Source organism: Passer domesticus, chromosome 4 (genome assembly GCF_036417665.1).
Source record: "Passer domesticus isolate bPasDom1 chromosome 4, bPasDom1.hap1, whole genome shotgun sequence".
Lineage (NCBI taxonomy): Eukaryota > Metazoa > Chordata > Aves > Passeriformes > Passeridae > Passer > Passer domesticus.
Genome location: NC_087477.1, coordinates 56,106,934 through 56,124,329, shown reverse-complemented (window position 1 = coordinate 56,124,329; position 17,396 = coordinate 56,106,934). Strand labels below are relative to the sequence as shown.

Here is a 17,396-nt window from a genome sequence, read left to right as displayed (position 1 = left end):
GCTTGAAAATCCCAAAGCAACAAAGCAACAAAAAGCAAAACAAAAGCTTGAAAATCTAAATTCCCCGCCTAGACACTTAAGAGACCATCTCTGTACAGAACAAGGCATTCAGCATTCAGCAGTACTTTTTGTTACCTTATCTACCCATTTTAATTAGAGATCAGTGAATTAATTTCATACAGCTTCGCTTGCCTTCACCAGCATTCCAGCCACAGGGCAGTCCTAGAAATGTCTAGTTTGAGTCACTCATCAAAAAAAAAAATCTATATATTTAAATAATTTATTCTGTTGAGTATGCAGCCTTGCACTGGAGAAGTTACTGTACAAAGTGCAGTTTCATAGTTTAAAAAATATTGCTCCTAGAAGCAAAACATCATTGTTACAAGTAAAATTAGTGTCTACCTTGAATTTCTGCAGTTGTGTGTGGTCTATGATTTCCTTTGTGTTTGGAGGCTTGAAGACATATCTTTTTTTTCTGTGTCATGTCTGTGCAACTGTAAACAACTCTTGCAGGATCTCAGAGCTTTTGTCCAGCCTTCATATTTGTACTCATTTTTAACCTGACACTTTGAGCCATCAGCTGTCTTTTGAGATCCAATGGGTTCCCACAGGACCATTCACTGCAGAGTAAAAAGCTGAAGTTGGATGTGACCTCCAGGCCCCTTCTTCATTTTCCAGCTTGTTAGCAGACTGTTCAAGTGCAGTCTGATAACAGTCAGAAACTATTGCTATAGACCTATTTTGTGCTTTCCCCCCCCTGTGGTACCATTTATCTCTTGGTTATCTCCTATTACTATACCTCTTGGTTTTTTAATTTTTTTTTTTTTGAAGAAAAATAAATTCTGCTCTAACAATACATGGGACATGAAAATTTTGCCTGTAAATCTGCAGGTGAAGACACATTCTATGGAAATGAAATTCTCAGATCATACTTGAGAGAGAGAAAAAGAGAGAAAGAATAAGATTTTCTGGACAGGAAAACTTTGTGCTATTCAGACTTTTATGCTGGTTATATGTACAAATATTTTTCTATTCCTAGATAAGAATTGAATTTTTTTTTTTTTTTAAGAAATACACATTAGTAGAGACAAGCCTGGGATTTTTTTTGTCTCAGTTTAAATAAAAGTACAAACGAAGTCAAAATGGATTTTAATTTGAAGGAGAAGGTAATATAGCTGTGTATTGAAGTTATTCCCAGGTGGCACATATACAGTTGACTAGCAGAGTTTTTTCCCCCTCCCTCTGTTAAATTGAAAAGTTCTAAGAATTAGCAATTAAAAAATCCCAGCCCCTTACCTGCATTGTGTAGGTAACTTTGCCCTGAGGAATTCTGTGAGATGGTTATAGCTCATGTACTGCATATTGTACCATACCTTAATTTTTTTTAACTCTGAGGAAAAACTCAACTCTGAAGCAAGCAGAGTCTGGGACAAAAGTCATTATGCTTTCAAATACAAGAGCTGTTTGAAATCCCATTGACTTCCTTGTCTCTAAACTGGAGAGACAGGAATGTGATGGACAGACCACTCCCTAGATAAAGAATTGGTTGGATGGTCACAATCAAGCAGTTGTGGCCAATGGCTCAATGTCCAAGTGGAGATCAGTGACACGTGGTGCTCCTCAGGGGCTGGCACTGGGACCAGCAGTGTTAAATATCTGTGTCAGCATCATGGACAGTGGGACTGACTTCACTCTCAGCAAATTCACCAGTGACACCAAACTGAGTGGTGCAATTGATGCTCTGGAGGGAAAGGATGGCATCCAGAGGGACCTCATGTAGTTCAACAAGGCTAGCTGTCTGTCAAAATGGGAAAACAATTCAGTAATCTATCATCAAGAGATATTCGTCCCAACTTTCAAGATGGCAAATCATACTTAATTTTTTAACTGGCAAATGAAGTTAAATCAGTAGATTAAATTTGGTTCTGGACCTTTACCATGTTCTATGTCTGCTCATACCTGTCAACTAAATTGGCAAGAAAAATCAGCTAAAATTCTTCCCCTAGCAATGTCCTCATGAGAGGTTCAACACCGTAGCAAAGGTTAACTTATTTGGCAATAAAGGAAGGGGAATCTGAGCAGCAGAATAGAAATAAAATATTTAATTAATTCCCCAAGCAACATCCCACAAAGATCAGGCCTCCATAAAACGAAGATAATTTTTTACAGCAACTCCACTGCTGCAAGATCCTCAAGGGAGAATGTAAACTCTCCATTCTCCTTCAGGATGTCTGCCTTCTCTAATTTCTTTGCTATACACTAGCTAAAAAGTATTAACACAATCCTTTTGCCCACTTGTGTGTCTCCAGAGGTTGTAGCTTTTCATTTGGTTGTTTGCTTTGGTGTTTTTTTGGTTCTTTTTAATAATCCAAGAGATCCCATGAAGACTGCATTGGTCCTTTAAATATATGGTTTCCGTAAAATTTAGTAAGAGGCTTTCTTTCCATTTTGATAACACTCCAAGAAATTCCAAGAAGTCTTGTCTACACTGTTTGATTTTGTTTCAGACTGCATAGCAGATTGCAGGTGGAAAGATGCTGGAAGCAGTGACAGCATCAGCTTTAAGCATATTAAACACACTCATTAGAAGCCCATGTTAGTGAAGAAAATCCAGCAACTAAGTCAGGTTTTCATAATCACTTTCTTTCTGACTAGTTTTAATGACTTTTCCTGATCTCTGTTCTCTACCACAATCTAAAATAATAGGAAAAGTCAAGGAAAAAAAATGAAGGGCTGAACCAATAAAATCAGTTTACTGAGAAGAAAGCTAAAAGTAATTTATTTCTTTCTTTCAGGGATTTTATGGACAATATAAAAGAGATTAATTGGAATTTCAGCTTATAACTACAAAAGTGCACATTGCAAGCCAAAGCCAAACTAGTTTAAATGAATAAATATTTTTAAAGTTGTAGTACTATGTAAAGAAAAATACCTAGGCCTCTAGTCTCTTAATATTTTTAGAAATCTTTAAATGAAGAATAAATATATTAAGGAATTTAAATTATTAACAGAAGGCACAAAGAAAGTCATGATGGTGACTTTTAACCTCTAGTTCTATTCATAGATTCAAGATTTCACTCTGAGAACATTGAAAACACTTGTTTTGGCTGAATTTATTTTCATCTGCATTAAAACTGACAAGGAAAATGACGAGGAATAGAGTGAGATGATATAAACTGAAAAAAAAAGTGTTACAATTTAGTCACTTTCAAGCCAACCCACCAAATTTCTGACAGATTTAATAGCCTTAAAGTAAGTTTGTTTGGTTTTTTCCTTTGCACATTTCAGCAAGGCTGCCTTATGTAGTGGCACAAATCTCAGAGGAGATCCTTCACTTGTCTTTCCTGTCAAATTACATTGCAGAGTCAACAGGAGCCAACAAAGTGTGCTATCTCATGCTAGACTTTTAGTTCCTGATAAATCTAGTCAGTGGAGTACCTCCTGTAATTCAAAACGTTTTAAACAATTTAATATTTCAAAACTATAAAAAGGAGTTAAAAATGTGAAGCTAATGTGATCATGTTCAGTCAGACTGTTTAGGCAATAAGCAAAATAATTCAATAGTAGTTGCAAAAAGTTACTCAGTGGAAAGGAAGTGATAATTTATGAGTAAGTTTAGCAAACTTTCATTAGAAAAATACACTTGTCACTCTTGATCCCATGACTCCTGGAAAGATTGGAGAAATTCCTCTTATGGTTCAGTTGTGATTCTGTGAAGTTGTTTGTGCTACCATATATCTTCTGGTTTTGGTAATTTGATTGACAATGGAGGTTAAACTCAGGCTTTCCATACTGAAAGAATATTAATGATAGTTAAAAAATACACTATATTTTTTTTTTTTTAATTATTACTCTAGACATTTTGCTGTATAATGTTACAAATCTATTTAACAACAAATTGTGGTATTTGCACTGGTACTAGTAGGTTAATTGAAAATATTTGATTGCTATATAAAAATTCTGTGTAGAACCATTTTTGTAATGATGATAATTTGTAAACTGATAGTTGAGTACTAAGCAGGCTAATCAGTCATCTTAATGGAAATGTACAGTAGCAGAATATTAGGATAAAATAATATGCTAGGCAGGGAATTTGATGGAGTGTAGTCTTAAGATAGTCCAATCAAACACATTGCAGCACTAATAATGTTGAATTCACTTACCCATTCTCACTTCAGAGCGTCCAGTGGGTTTCAAAAGTCACAGGTTCAGCCACTTCTTTTTTACTAGAACTGAAATTTGACATTCCAGAGACTTCTCATACTATATATACATAGCCTTAAATTATCTATTAATCTCTACATTTTGTCTTGGATTTTGAAGTGAAGAGATAGCCTGCAATAAACATTAGACACTATTGCATGAGAATGTAGACAACGCACCAAGGTGAGTAACTACATCTTATATTAAATCTTCAATTTAGAATGTACATACATATTTGCTAATATCTTGTGTTTTAAGACCTCAGATTTGTGAAGAAAGTTGTTCCATATGTTTTCTTTGGACAGTTCCTCATTTGTTGAGAAGCATGCCAGAAAAAAGTAAGCAAAAAATTAATGATACATTATCATTTAAAAATAAATGGCAAACATGACTAACCAGAAAATCTAAAAGATCAACACATTCTTGGAGTCCTTCCAAATTATATGCCAATAGCAGTGAGAAAAAAGAAATAGAAAGTAAAATTCTGGGTCAGGAAAACACAATTGCATCTTATTATCTGGGAATCCAGTTGGGAAGAACTCATCCGCCTGTGGTTGATCATTAGAGCTTTTAAACTAGCAGAATGATCACTTTAAAAATAATTTTACTAAGGGGCTACAGCTTTTTGTAGTTTAACTGTACAGCAATTAGTGAAGAGCTGTTTTTCAGCTGACTTTTTCAGTCTTTTGTTGCTGTATAGGATAGCATAACTTAAACTGCAGCTCCCCGTGAGTACAATTTGCAATATACAACATGGATTTAGATTAGACAGTGAAGAACACAAGTGAGCTATAATACATAAAACACAGGTATCTGCATGTAAAGTTTCATTTGAAGATTATGTTTGATTAATTTATTAACAACCACTAAAAAAACTTGTAGAGCTTTCCCCAAAATACCTGGTAACAGCAAGAAATACACAGTGGTAGTATTACAGCCATAATAACTGGTAGGATTTGATGTAGAATCTATAATAGTTTTCAGACTGGGAGCTCTGCAGTGTAATAACTCTAATTCAATGAGAAAATAGGTGTTAATATGTCATAATTCATAAAGAAAAAAATGAAGCTTGTTAGAATAAATACAGACAAGAAAAAGTTACATTTCACATGAAAGGTTTTCTATGTATTAGAGCAGAGAAGTCAGAGGCATGTTGCCCTAGTTAACAGCAGATTTTTACTAGCCAGAACAAAAATGAAGGATTATGCTATTATGAGGTGCTAGGTAGGGGAAGAACGCAAAATAACTTTCTAATTATGATAAAGATGTTGCAGGATAGAAAGATGATGTTAAAAGTAAAAAGAAACTCTTAGCAGCTTAGCTAATATGAAAAGAAATAAAGTAATAATTATCATTGAAAGGTTGGGGTTAAAAGGGACCTTTAAAGAACATCTAGTCCAACCCCAAATAAGGACACTGCATTTCTAGAACACGTAATATAGAGAGGAATAGAAGAGATGTTTCATAGCAGAAGCTCTGAGTTACATTCATATGTAATACATTCAATGTATTTTATTGCCAACAGATAGGGTTGATTACATACACACAAAGGTGGTGAAATATTTAGAATATTTTTCCTGTTGCAAACTAAACACAGGGCATGATCAGAAGGTTCATAATCTTTTGATGTTATTTTGTAAAGCAAGCATTTCAAAATAATTCATATCATCTGGAAGCATCCAAGTTATGCTATTCATCATGCAACATTTAAAAAAAAGCTTCTGCATGCCTCTGAATTGCTCCAAGGCAAGAATAAAAAACAATGTGGGAAGTGGAAGTGTTTTACGCAAAGCTTTCTCTGTACAGCTGTATAAGGATGGGCATTTTGTATTAAAAGGTTCTGCTTCCAGTAGCATCTGTTAGTTTATCTCATCTGACTCCTCCAGCCCCCTGGTAATAATGCCACTCTTGCACTAGACTTATGGGATATTGCTGTGTTAAACCTGTGCCAGCGCAGATCAAAGCAAACAGCTGCCACGGGCACACTGCACATGTAGGTCCAAGGGAAGGGCAGCTGCAGGAACAGCAAGCAGGAGGTGCTGAGAGACAGGCAGTGTGCAGTGGTGTGCCACTGGAAGGGGCAAACACATTGAGAGCTGTCATCTTGTACCAGCTCTGTTCAAAGAGTTGTCGGGAATCTTGGACAGGGAAAGGTCCATAGCCCTTAGAGGGTAGGAAGGTTAACTGGCACCACTAGAGGCTTTTAAGAGAATAGACTCATTTAATGGCAAGGCAGATTAGAAGAGATTTATTCGATAAAACTTGAAATAGTAAGTACATTCATTGCATGGTGAAAAGCAAAGGATGTACTTGACCACTTCAGACACTGATAGCACTGCATAATTCAGGTTATATTCCCTGCTAGAGAAAGACAAGTGGGTATAGGTGATTTATAATAAGTTCATCTGAACAGGAAACCTATAAAAGCCTGAGCTTTTGAAATGTTGGTGTTCATTTGGGGGTGGGGTGAGGGAAAGGAAATTCAAAAGGTCATAGACTTGAATAACCTAAACTGTCAATATTTTTAGGTTCAGCAGAGTGGAAAAGTGGGTATTGACATTTCATATTTTATTAGAGGCTTTGTTCATGAAAGCTACATACCCTATATTTAAAATAAAATAGTTTTGTACACATTTATTTTAGCGTGACATGTCTTATTTAAGCATATTTGAAATGTGAAAAACAATTCAGAGAAATATGCCAAAACTTAAACTTTTCTGGAAAGCTGCCTATTATGATACAGTGGCACTATTCTCGTGTTTAAATGAAAACTATCAAATCAATTTAAGCATCAAATACCAGACCTATTAGGAGACAATTCAACTGATACTGAAATATTTTATAAATTTCAGAGGCAGAAATAAGCAAATTGAATTCCACTTCTTTGTAAAGAAATAATGGAACAAAGAAGCAAGCATGTTTTCCAGGTAGTTAGGGTGTTTCTGCTCTACTGGAACTGGCAAATTTAATGACATCCAAAATTAGGAAAGGAAACTTTTTTAGCAAGGCTACCTGTGGTGAATTGACTATAAAAGAGAGAGCTGTAGAACTGCATTGAATATGTGTTAGACCTGGCATGTCTGGCAGGTTGGTAGGATATTAGAGGAAAAACAGAGTAAAGAGAAATAAAATAGTCTAAAATTAAGGAGATATACCAGCTTTCAGAGCGGAACATATTGTGGAATTTTGGAGGCAAAAGATAATTTTTTTAATGTGCTTTGGGAAAATAACCTGAATGGGCAAACTATGGTTGTCACAGCAACCATTGGTATGCAAAGGATCCCACAGAAAACATTTATTGAAAATGTCTAATGAATCTGGACTTGATTATGAGGGTTGGTGCAAGCTTACTTCTCCAGGGGAAGAATTAAAATTGAGGGGTTTTATTGGGGAAAAAATATATTTTATGCCCCTTTAACCTTTTACTATCTTAACTTTTGTCAGGCTTAGGTATGTTCATCACAACAGTGAGCTTCACAGTTTTCTACATAAAAAATTTGCATGACAAGAAAAAGTACCCAGCTGGTTATCAATAACAGGCCAAGGAGGTGACCCTTAAAAAACCCCATAAAATTAAAAGAAAACGTTGAAGATGAACAGAAAGCTCCTGTAATTAAAATGAACTGGATTTTAATATTTGTGAATGAATGGTTCCTTGCTGCAAATTACCCCCTGAAGACTACAGAAGCTCTGTCAAAAGTCAGAGAGGGCACAGGAGCAGGTTGAGTGCCCTGAGAAGTTCCTATTTCCTTATGAACAGACTTTAAATTATGCTGGTTTTATATCTTAAGAAAGTCTAGCACATACCTGCTACATGATGATGATTGCCTTCTCTAGTAAGGAAACATACAGTAGTAACTTCTTCTTCAGGTCTAGAAAAATTGATCTGTACTATATGTAGTAACTAGCTGGAAGGATTCTAGTACCAGAAATAATAGTCTGTGAAGAACAATCCTGTAGTACTCAGTTTTAACTGATAAAAGAAAGATTATGAGGAAAAATTGGAGCATTCTTAACAACCATGAGAATACAATATACAGTTTGTTGATTGTGGATTGGAATTAAACTCCTGAAAAAGAAAATTACTGTCAAATGAGCTGGGATGCATGGCTGTGTTTGAGGATAAAAGGCACTGCTAGTGAAATCATGCTTGCCAGATCATTTAAACATCAGGAACCAGAGAAATAAAGGGAAAAGAGAGAATTTGTTCATGAAAGCTACATGGAGTGTATTTAAAAGACAATAGTTTTGTACATCTTTATTTTAGCCTAGATTATACGGACATGTCTTACTTAAGTAAGAACACTTAGTGTTCTTCCTAAGGGGATGTCATCTGTTCCACCACTGACCGTAACAGCACCAAGGCAAATTTTGTATGTCCTGAACTAATATTAAGGTAAACATTTCTACTCAAGCTACTCATATCCTCAATCAGAATTAGGTGCTTTGACAAGCACGGCTAGTTTAGCAGACCTCAGGAACACTCCAACTCATATGTCTGTGCTGTAATCTAAGAGATTATGCCATGTCTCTCTTGTGCTTAGGTTTCACTACTTGCTCTAACACATTCAATTTTGAAACCAATTCATCCTGCTGATATAGCAATTATAAGGATGTCTAAAAGACTCATATGGTAAATATCCAGTGATAATGATCTGCTCCAGAAATAGCTCTCACCCTCCAATGATTTCAGATATTTGAGAGTGAATGTTTGAGTAAGGATGGATGTTAATTTTCCTGACTTTACCGCTGAGATGTAGATAAAAGAAGTAAAATCAGGAACTTCTCTGCTAGCAAGAAATTGCAAACTCTTGGCAGCTGTTGGCTGAAGCACAGTGGAGCTGTGTCATCCCTGAGAGTTAATTGTCTTGGTGATGTGGCTGGTAGCACTCTCCCAGCTTGGCTTGCCTACTGGCAGCAATGCTCCCTCCTGACAGTGGGGTAGGGGAACAAGCTCACAAGACCTTCCCCATAAAAGGCACTAAAATTTAGACTGAAAGTAAACTTGCCCAAGGCGCTGGTTATATAGAGGTAGGCTAAATGTATATCAACATAGAGCTTTTCTCACAGCTATTTTTCTACCACGAAACCAATAAAGTTACATCCTCCCATCTCAGTTTTCCCTGTGTCTATCTTTTCCTGCCAGCTCTACTTAATCTGTAATGGTTTCTTTTAAAATAAGCACCTCTAGCAAAAAGATACTTCTAGCTGTTTAGATAGCATTGGCACTGACATCAAAACAGCATGGCTTTCCACGTGTAGTTTATATGAATAGCACCTGAGTATTAAATTTTAGGGCAGAAACAATTAGCTATTTTATGCAAGTCAGATGTACTTATACTCCTCATGAAACATGTCAGCCTGACTCCTTAATTAGTAAGCAGTGTTCAGACTTTGCTCAGGGTATAATCAAGTGTTAAAAGTCAACCACAAACAAAGCTTATCAGCTAGAAAAGAAAAGTAATTTGAAACAAATGGCAAAGGAAGTTCTGAAAAGCAGTGTGCAGCTAAAAAGTTCAAACGAGAACAGAATCTGCTACAATAATGATTAAAATCAAATCCTCAAGATAGAGTCTGTAAAATGATATTGTGCGCTCCTTTTATTGAAATAGAAAAGGAGTGGAGAACCATACAAAGATGAGCAAACAGAAATTATAAGAATGCTATTACTAATGACAATAACAGAAGCAAAACTTTTTCCCTTGTACAGTTCCAAAATGAGGGGAATTCTAGATTAAAAATATGGAATTTCTCAATACTTCAAACAGTTCAATCTTTCTTTATCTGTTATAGTATAGCATTATAAAACAGAATTGTCAAAATGCTTGTGAGATTTCTAGTTTAACTGGAATATTTGCATTTTAGTAGCATAATCCATTCAGTTATTAGAACTGGGTGAGAAGAAAATTCAACTAATTTAGATATCTACTGTCAGATTTGCTACTTTAAGTACATTTAAAACCTTTAACCTATGAACAGTGTCTTTCTACATAAACAACATCTTCAGGCAAAATATTCTCAAATTTATAAGTCACTGCAATTAAATGCATTTTTTGTATTATAATTTTAATCATAAAAATGCTGGTTTGATCATTCATCATCACATAGGAAGCAGCAAATCAAAGTGCACACTGGATATTTTATGTACATCACTTGAAGAAAGAAAAACCTTTTGTAAAAACACACCTAGGGAAGACTTAGAGCCCTATGGATTCAAATAAGGATTTATATAAGGAAACAAGATGAGGTAAAAAATGAGAGGGATGTCACATGGATGTCTCAGCAAGGTAAACTGAAGTAAAATAAAAAGTTCTTTACCCATTGTCACAGACAAAATCACATGATGTCCAGCATCCTACAAAAGAATCATCTCCCTCTTCCCTATTCTCACAAGCACTGTTTTTCTGTGGCCACATTCAAGCTCTCTGAGTCTCTCCAAGGAGGAGAGTGGTAGTGCAGGAGGTCAGAGCTCTGTGTGGATTGGTTTCTTTCTGCTTTTCCATCATCCTGCTTGCTGTATTTTATCCACTGCTCCATGATTCTTTGTGTTCTTGCCCTGCCTGAGGTCACTTGCAGTGTCCCAGGGTGTCTCTGCCTTGGCTTGCCACCTTCAAGGCTTCATTTCAGAGCAGGCTGTGCCACCTGCAGCGTTGCTACCCAGGCCCTGCCAGGTATACCTGATAACCTCAGCCAAAATAATCTCCTGGAAAGAGCTGACGACAAACATTTTAAGAGTGCTGTCTCTCAGCCCTTTCTCAATAAGTACTAATCACCATAAAAAGTTATTGCACATTAGTGCAGACTAACAATAACCCACCCACCCCCAACAATGAAACAGAAACCAAATGGCAAGGCTTGGTTTCTTTCTCATGAAGAAGAAAAAGCTGACTCCTTTTCATAAATAAATAAAAAATAAATAAATAAATAAAGAGACTGGATGAACACACCCACAAATAGTTTAAATAATTAATATACTTTATGCCACTTCCCTCTCAGTTCCTAAAAATGTTCCTTTGATTTAAAGGAAGTTGTAACTGAAATCATTTGAGTTGAGCTGAACCAAAGCAGCAACCTACATTTTGACAAGGCTGAAAAAACAAAAAATGCAGATACTTGAATTTTGCATACCTGTGTTTATTACAACCTACCAAACAAAACAAGAAAACTTATGTGTATATATATATATATATATATATATAATTTAACCTGAGAACAAGGCTGCAATTTTAGACTTCAGAAAATGCTATTCAGTCTCCTCTGGCCTTGAACATTTGACTTACAGGCCAAAGAAAAAATCAAGAAGTTTCTTATTTTGGAAGATACTCTTTCTAGCATAAAATAATGTGATCTCTTAATAGGAAATTTAAATATCTATTCAAATTTCTGAATCTTCCCAATAGCTCTTAATTAAAGACATGATGTTGTCAGTCTCCAGGAGGTTTTAAACAAGTATGTATCTCAAAATCATGAATCAAGCTGAAACACAAAGATTTCTTACACAAGCCTCAGGGCCCTCTGTGCTGCACATCTTAGTTCTTGGTAGGATTTGTACAAACCTCTCCCCTGCTGTCCACAGAAGTTCCCTGTAATATAGGAAGCAGTGGAAGCTGTTCCCACAAGGAGCACAGTAGAACAACAATTAGCTAAGATAAAGGGAATGAAAAAAATCATTATCCTATAATGTACATAGCACATTTTGTGATTCATACCACTCATTAATCTGATCAATCTTGTATGGTGCAGATCCAAGAATGCCAGGATATATAATTGGGTTCTCAAAGCAGATTTCACTAAGCCTTATATCAGTACTTACTGAGAGAAATTTACTTTCTGTTCATAACCATATCAGGTAAACAGCAGACTGGCTAATTTTCTAGTCTTGAAAAGCTAGTCCAGCATAACTGATGAATTGACTGAATCTGTCACAGTTAGAGATCACACATGCATTGACTTTAAAAGAAAATGTTAGATAATTCAAAAGTTACCTTGCTACATAACGATGAGGAGTCCACTGGAAAAATAGATAATGCATGTCTTATAAAAACAGAACGATAAAAGCTGTATTTTCATTGCATACTGAAGTGCTTGGAATTTAAGTTCCATTTTCTGAAAGACACATCAGACAAAACTGAAATAAAACTTAGTGATTGGGGTTTGCCTTAATATGTAGTCAACTATTTCACTGTTTGATAATAAATTATTCATAATATATATGAAATTGAAAATCTCCATGGTGACCTCTATGAAGTCTCCATAATTCTGCTTGAAAAAACAGAAAAGAATTTTTTTCACACATTTTTGTGCATCATGCCGAATAATTTATTCCCTTAGATCATAAAAATCTTTTCTATATGTCAATAAAGTAAATTGTAACATTCAAAGATCAAGTGGACTTCAAGGAACCAACAGAGAGCAGTGCTATGCCAAGGTAGGTTAATGGTGTAATGGCAGTTGGGGTGTAGAGCAAAGGGAGAGAAAAATGATTTAGAGGTTAATTCTTGAAAAGTTTTACATTAGTTTATTTAATAGCATGAAGGTCTAATTATTTGGATACAGATACTTCCTTCAGGAAAGTTTCTGTCCCTTGCCTTATAAAACTGTCTGTAGTTAAGGACCAGTTGGGCTGACGGTGGAGAGGGAAGAAAGAACTCTATAAAAATGTGTTGGGTTTATGCACATTTTGTTCCAGTAGACTTCTCCAGCTATGTTTGAATTACAAACTATTCATAAATAACACAACAGTGGGGACAGCACAACTTCTCTAGCTGCAACACTCAAACTCTTATATCATTTGACCTGCTGCTGTGAATAACATACTCTTCCAATAGAACAAAGAATAATTTCAAGAGCTTGCCTTTTTTTTTGAGAGAGTTCAACATTATGTAGAGAAACAAAGGTGAAAAATGTGGGTATTGCCAGCTGATATTATTTTCCTTGTGTTCCCCTGAAAAAGAAATTATTTTCCCCTATGTTTCGAAACAAAAGAAAAGAACCCGACCTTTTTTTTTTTTTCCCAAGATATACTGTCAAAGGCTAAGCCCTTTGGGCACTACACAAAAGTGATTTTCAGTCTGCTTTACTGACTCTAGTGCAGTTTCTTTCCTACTTACATAGTGGTAAAAACCACATCTTGTTTGAACATTCTGTAGCTCACTGGAAGGTCAGAGCATCTGTTTTATGTGTATTGCAATACCTCAGCATTAACAGCAGGAAAACTCAGACCAACAATAGGAAGGGTCAAACATAAAAACAAAATTGGCTACAACCTGGCCCACAGAGTAAATTTATCCACCCCACCATGTCTCTTTTAAAATAAATCTGTCAAATATAAACAACTGCATGCATCTATACCATTTAATCTTCTACTTTGTTTGCTTAACTTCTTTTTAAGCAGTTCTAGCAACTAGGTTGATAATATACCCACTCAATCTATTTCTAGACTTACCAACCTTCCTAGGCAGATTGTCTGAGTGACTAACCTGTCCTTACTGAACTTTTCCACCAAGGGCAGAGAAAATGTCTATCTATCTATCTATCTATCTATTTATCTATTTATCTATCTATCTATCTATCTATCTATCTATCTATCTATCTAATCCATCTATCCATCCACCCATCCATCCATCCATCCATCCATCCATCCATCCATCCATCCATCCATCCATCCATCCATCCATCGATGATTTTCATTAGGGCTATTATTTGCTCCCCCCTCATTCTTAAAAACTTGTAGACTGAATAACCTTACTTCTTTAAGCCTTTTGCATACTAGAACTTTAATTGCCATAATCCTATGTGAATTGCACTCCCCATTGCTTAATTGCACTAATCTTTTTCATAACTCAAAATTCTATTTAGTTCTACTTCTGTCCTATGCTTTTAGCCCTCTCCCGCTTGATACATCTTGTATGTTCACTTTATTTCAAAAAATACAGAAAAATAATAATACCAGAGGTCCTTTTATCTTTTTTTTTTCTGTGCCATTAATCCATCAGAATCCCAGAACTTTTCTGATCCTTGACTTATCACCCCAAACTTGCAGAAGAAATATTACACAGCACAGTAATATGACACAAGACTTTCAAGAAGAAATTTGGAGCAGTCTGAGAAATCTGCAAAAGCAGAATTCTCTGCCTAGAAAAGGAGTTAGGTCTTCTTAGTTTTAGCAGAAACTGATGTCTACATTTGTTGTATTACATTAATAACACCTTGACTTTTTCAAAATAGAGGAAGGAAAAGACAGCATCTTTCTTTCAGTGTTGTTGCAGTAAAATATTATTGAATTTAGATTACACCAGAGGCTATGAAATATCTTGGAATGCATTAGTAGGGGGATGGAAAAGATGACATGGGATAAACTACACCCTTGCATACTATTTAACATTCTAAAAAATCCAGTACTTGTTACAAACCCTGATTTATTCTGTGGGGAGGCCATAAATTGTGTGGCAAACACAGGAGTCTGATGTGTTCTCCTTTTGACACCTTCCTGAGACTCTCCATTGCCTGTTAAAATTTTTCTTTATTTTTAAAAAAATATTAGGACTTCTGTAACCTGTCCCAACAGACATATCAGATTCATAATTTAAAACCCAAACCAAACCCAAACCAAACAAAAACAAAGAGGTGTTTGTCTAGAGAATTCCCTCAGTGAGATCTACTTTACCCACACAAGCTGTTCTGCCAGACAATTTTTTGGAATAAAAATGCTTCATCTGTGACCTGCTACTTTGTTGTGAAATATACCATAATTATTTTAATGAAAAACACTGTCTTCCAAAATATTCTTAGCATGAAGGAGTCTTTCCTGAGGTAGGTAGCATGTGGGAGACATTAATCCAATTTGGGTGTTTCTATACCAGTGTCAGAAACCATCAGTAGAAGGTGTGAAGAGCTTCAGAGCCACTGAGGTTTGTCACCATAGCTCTGACTAGCCAGGGAGGAAGAAGTAAAGTCTGGAAAGAAAACTGAAGCAGCAAGCTGAGAGTTAGAAGAATTAGGAAAATTGCAAACCTCACAGAAAGTCTGTTCAGGTTTTTAATTTTTTTTTTCATTTGTTATTTTTTCTAAAGAAGATTGTAAAATGAACTTCTCCAGTCAAGGCAGATCTTCAATGTAACACAATTTTACCCTTTTCAGCATTTCTTCTCTTTTGCATGAACCTTCTATAGTCTTAGCAATAGAGCACTCAAGAAATTATCTACCCCCTGGTGTATTCCAGAGCTTTGACATTTACTTTGCTGAAATTTGAAATTGAAGAAAGGGGAGTAAGAAGAAAGGGGGAAATAAAGAAAACCTTTTTCTTACTACATAATTTTCTTTCAAAATTTCCCTGTCAGCTTCTTCTTGTATTCCAAAATACAATCTGTCTGCACACACAGGGCACTAAGCTTTGCCCCACATCCAATCTCCTATAAAGTATGGTGCTCTGGCAGAGGTTCTCTCATTTAATTTGTTTTGTTTATTCCTATATAGGCATGCAACACATATTTCAAAACTGATTGCACAGAAGATTCTACAAAAAATATATATGGCTTTAGAAAGACAAAGTGCAATCAACATCTTCCTGTGACTATTCAGCTGTCCTCAAGTCCCTACCTTCCAGCAGATAAATTGCACATCTAGATAATGTCAGGGAATTTAGGCAGAAATTAGTCTTAGGAAAATAAACTTGCTGAGGACAAAACAAAATCAAATAAACATTTGGTAAGGACAAATAAATCAATTTTGAGAGAGAATAACAAGTGTTCACTGATACATTTGGGACTGTTTTTGGAAACAAACAAATTGAAGATATGTTGTTTTGTTTTGTACACAGGGATTCTCATAGCATTGCAGAAAAAAAAATTAGGTCTGCCAAATTCCCTTGAATTTTTGAGCAAATATTTTGAGAGTTTTGAGAAAATTAATCCATGCAGATTCCAACTACCATGCTAAGTACAACTACATTGATACATGTCAAGATTTTAAGAACTACACTTAACTCTTTTTTCATTACATATATAATATAAATATTTAAGATACTCAAATGTTCTGTTTCTTATGATGGTTGCAAATTTAAAATATTTCTACTAACAGTGTGTACTTTAAAATGTAAAGGAGCATTTTTCTTTAACATATTTGTTCTCATTCAGTCTTGAGAATGACTAAGATTTTAATTTTACCTAGACTGTATTGAATTCCCTAATGATATTAGAAAATAATAATCATAATAATTTATGCTAAGTATCATATCTGAAACACAGTAATATTCAAAAGAGAGGCTGGACCAATGATTAAGCTTTGAGATCAAGAAATGTGTTATCTTAGCTTTGTACATCCATCTAGTAGAATGAAGAAATGTGTATAGACCTCAGTGTCCTTTAGAGGGTCACAATATCCAGCACTTCTTTTCACAAGAAAGAAATGGGTATTAATTTACTTTTTAAAAAATAACAAAAAAGGTCAACAAATAAGGTTTTTCCTAACATCTGCATACCTTATCACTGCCTGAATTAATTCCTCACTTTCAGTCCAGTAAATTCTTCACTTTCAGAGCAGTTTCAGGAAGTTGGTGTGATCTTGTAACACTGATGGCTATATTTATGCTTTTATCAATATTCAATAGAATGTTACCTATAATTCGAATCAGTGCACTTTGATTGTGTGGAAATCAATCCTACCACCACTATGTCTACCAGCATAAATAATATAAGACCAGTTTTCCATAATTCATAAAGACTAGTTTTTGTTTGCATTCCTAAACTGTTTAGCTATTTAGTTTGTTGGCAGAGGGATGAGTTAGCTGTGAGCACCTTTAATTATTTTTTCTGTAACTTGACAAAACTGATTATTATCAAGGGAAATTAGACTTTCAAGAGCAACAAAACAAAGGAGAAATTAGCTATGTCAGAGGTCTTCCATAGAAGAAGAATAAATGAAAAGACTTATCAATTTGTTTCTAATTGAGAATGATGGTAATAAAAAATAGAATACCATTTAATAAAAGATATATGCATCCTTTAAATATACCTCCTGTTGGGTTTTCTTTGTCCCTATCAATTTTTGAGGCTTTCATTGTATCCAATTGACCCCTATGGAATGTAGAAATATCATTTCAGTGAAATCATATTTATTTTTTAATCCATTATGGTTCTGAAGTGAGTAGAACACCACCACGAAGGAACAATATTTTAAATTCAGTTTCAAAAAAT

The 17,396-nt window shown here is 35.2% G+C and overlaps 1 long non-coding RNA gene across 2 annotated transcripts; it reads right to left on the bottom strand.

Annotated features, from left to right (window-relative positions):
- Positions 1-293: 293 nt before the first annotated feature.
- On the bottom strand, positions 294-12,294 carry LOC135299272 (uncharacterized). Of its 2 annotated transcripts, XR_010361285.1 has the most exons (4): positions 12,189-12,275; positions 4,435-11,846; positions 4,164-4,354; positions 294-3,792 (listed from the first exon to the last, which is right to left on the bottom strand). It is a non-coding gene; the product is annotated as an uncharacterized LOC135299272 (long non-coding RNA). The 2 variants fall into 2 exon arrangements; XR_010361284.1 differs by having other exon boundaries at positions 4,435-12,294.
- Positions 12,295-17,396: the final 5,102 nt, after the last annotated feature.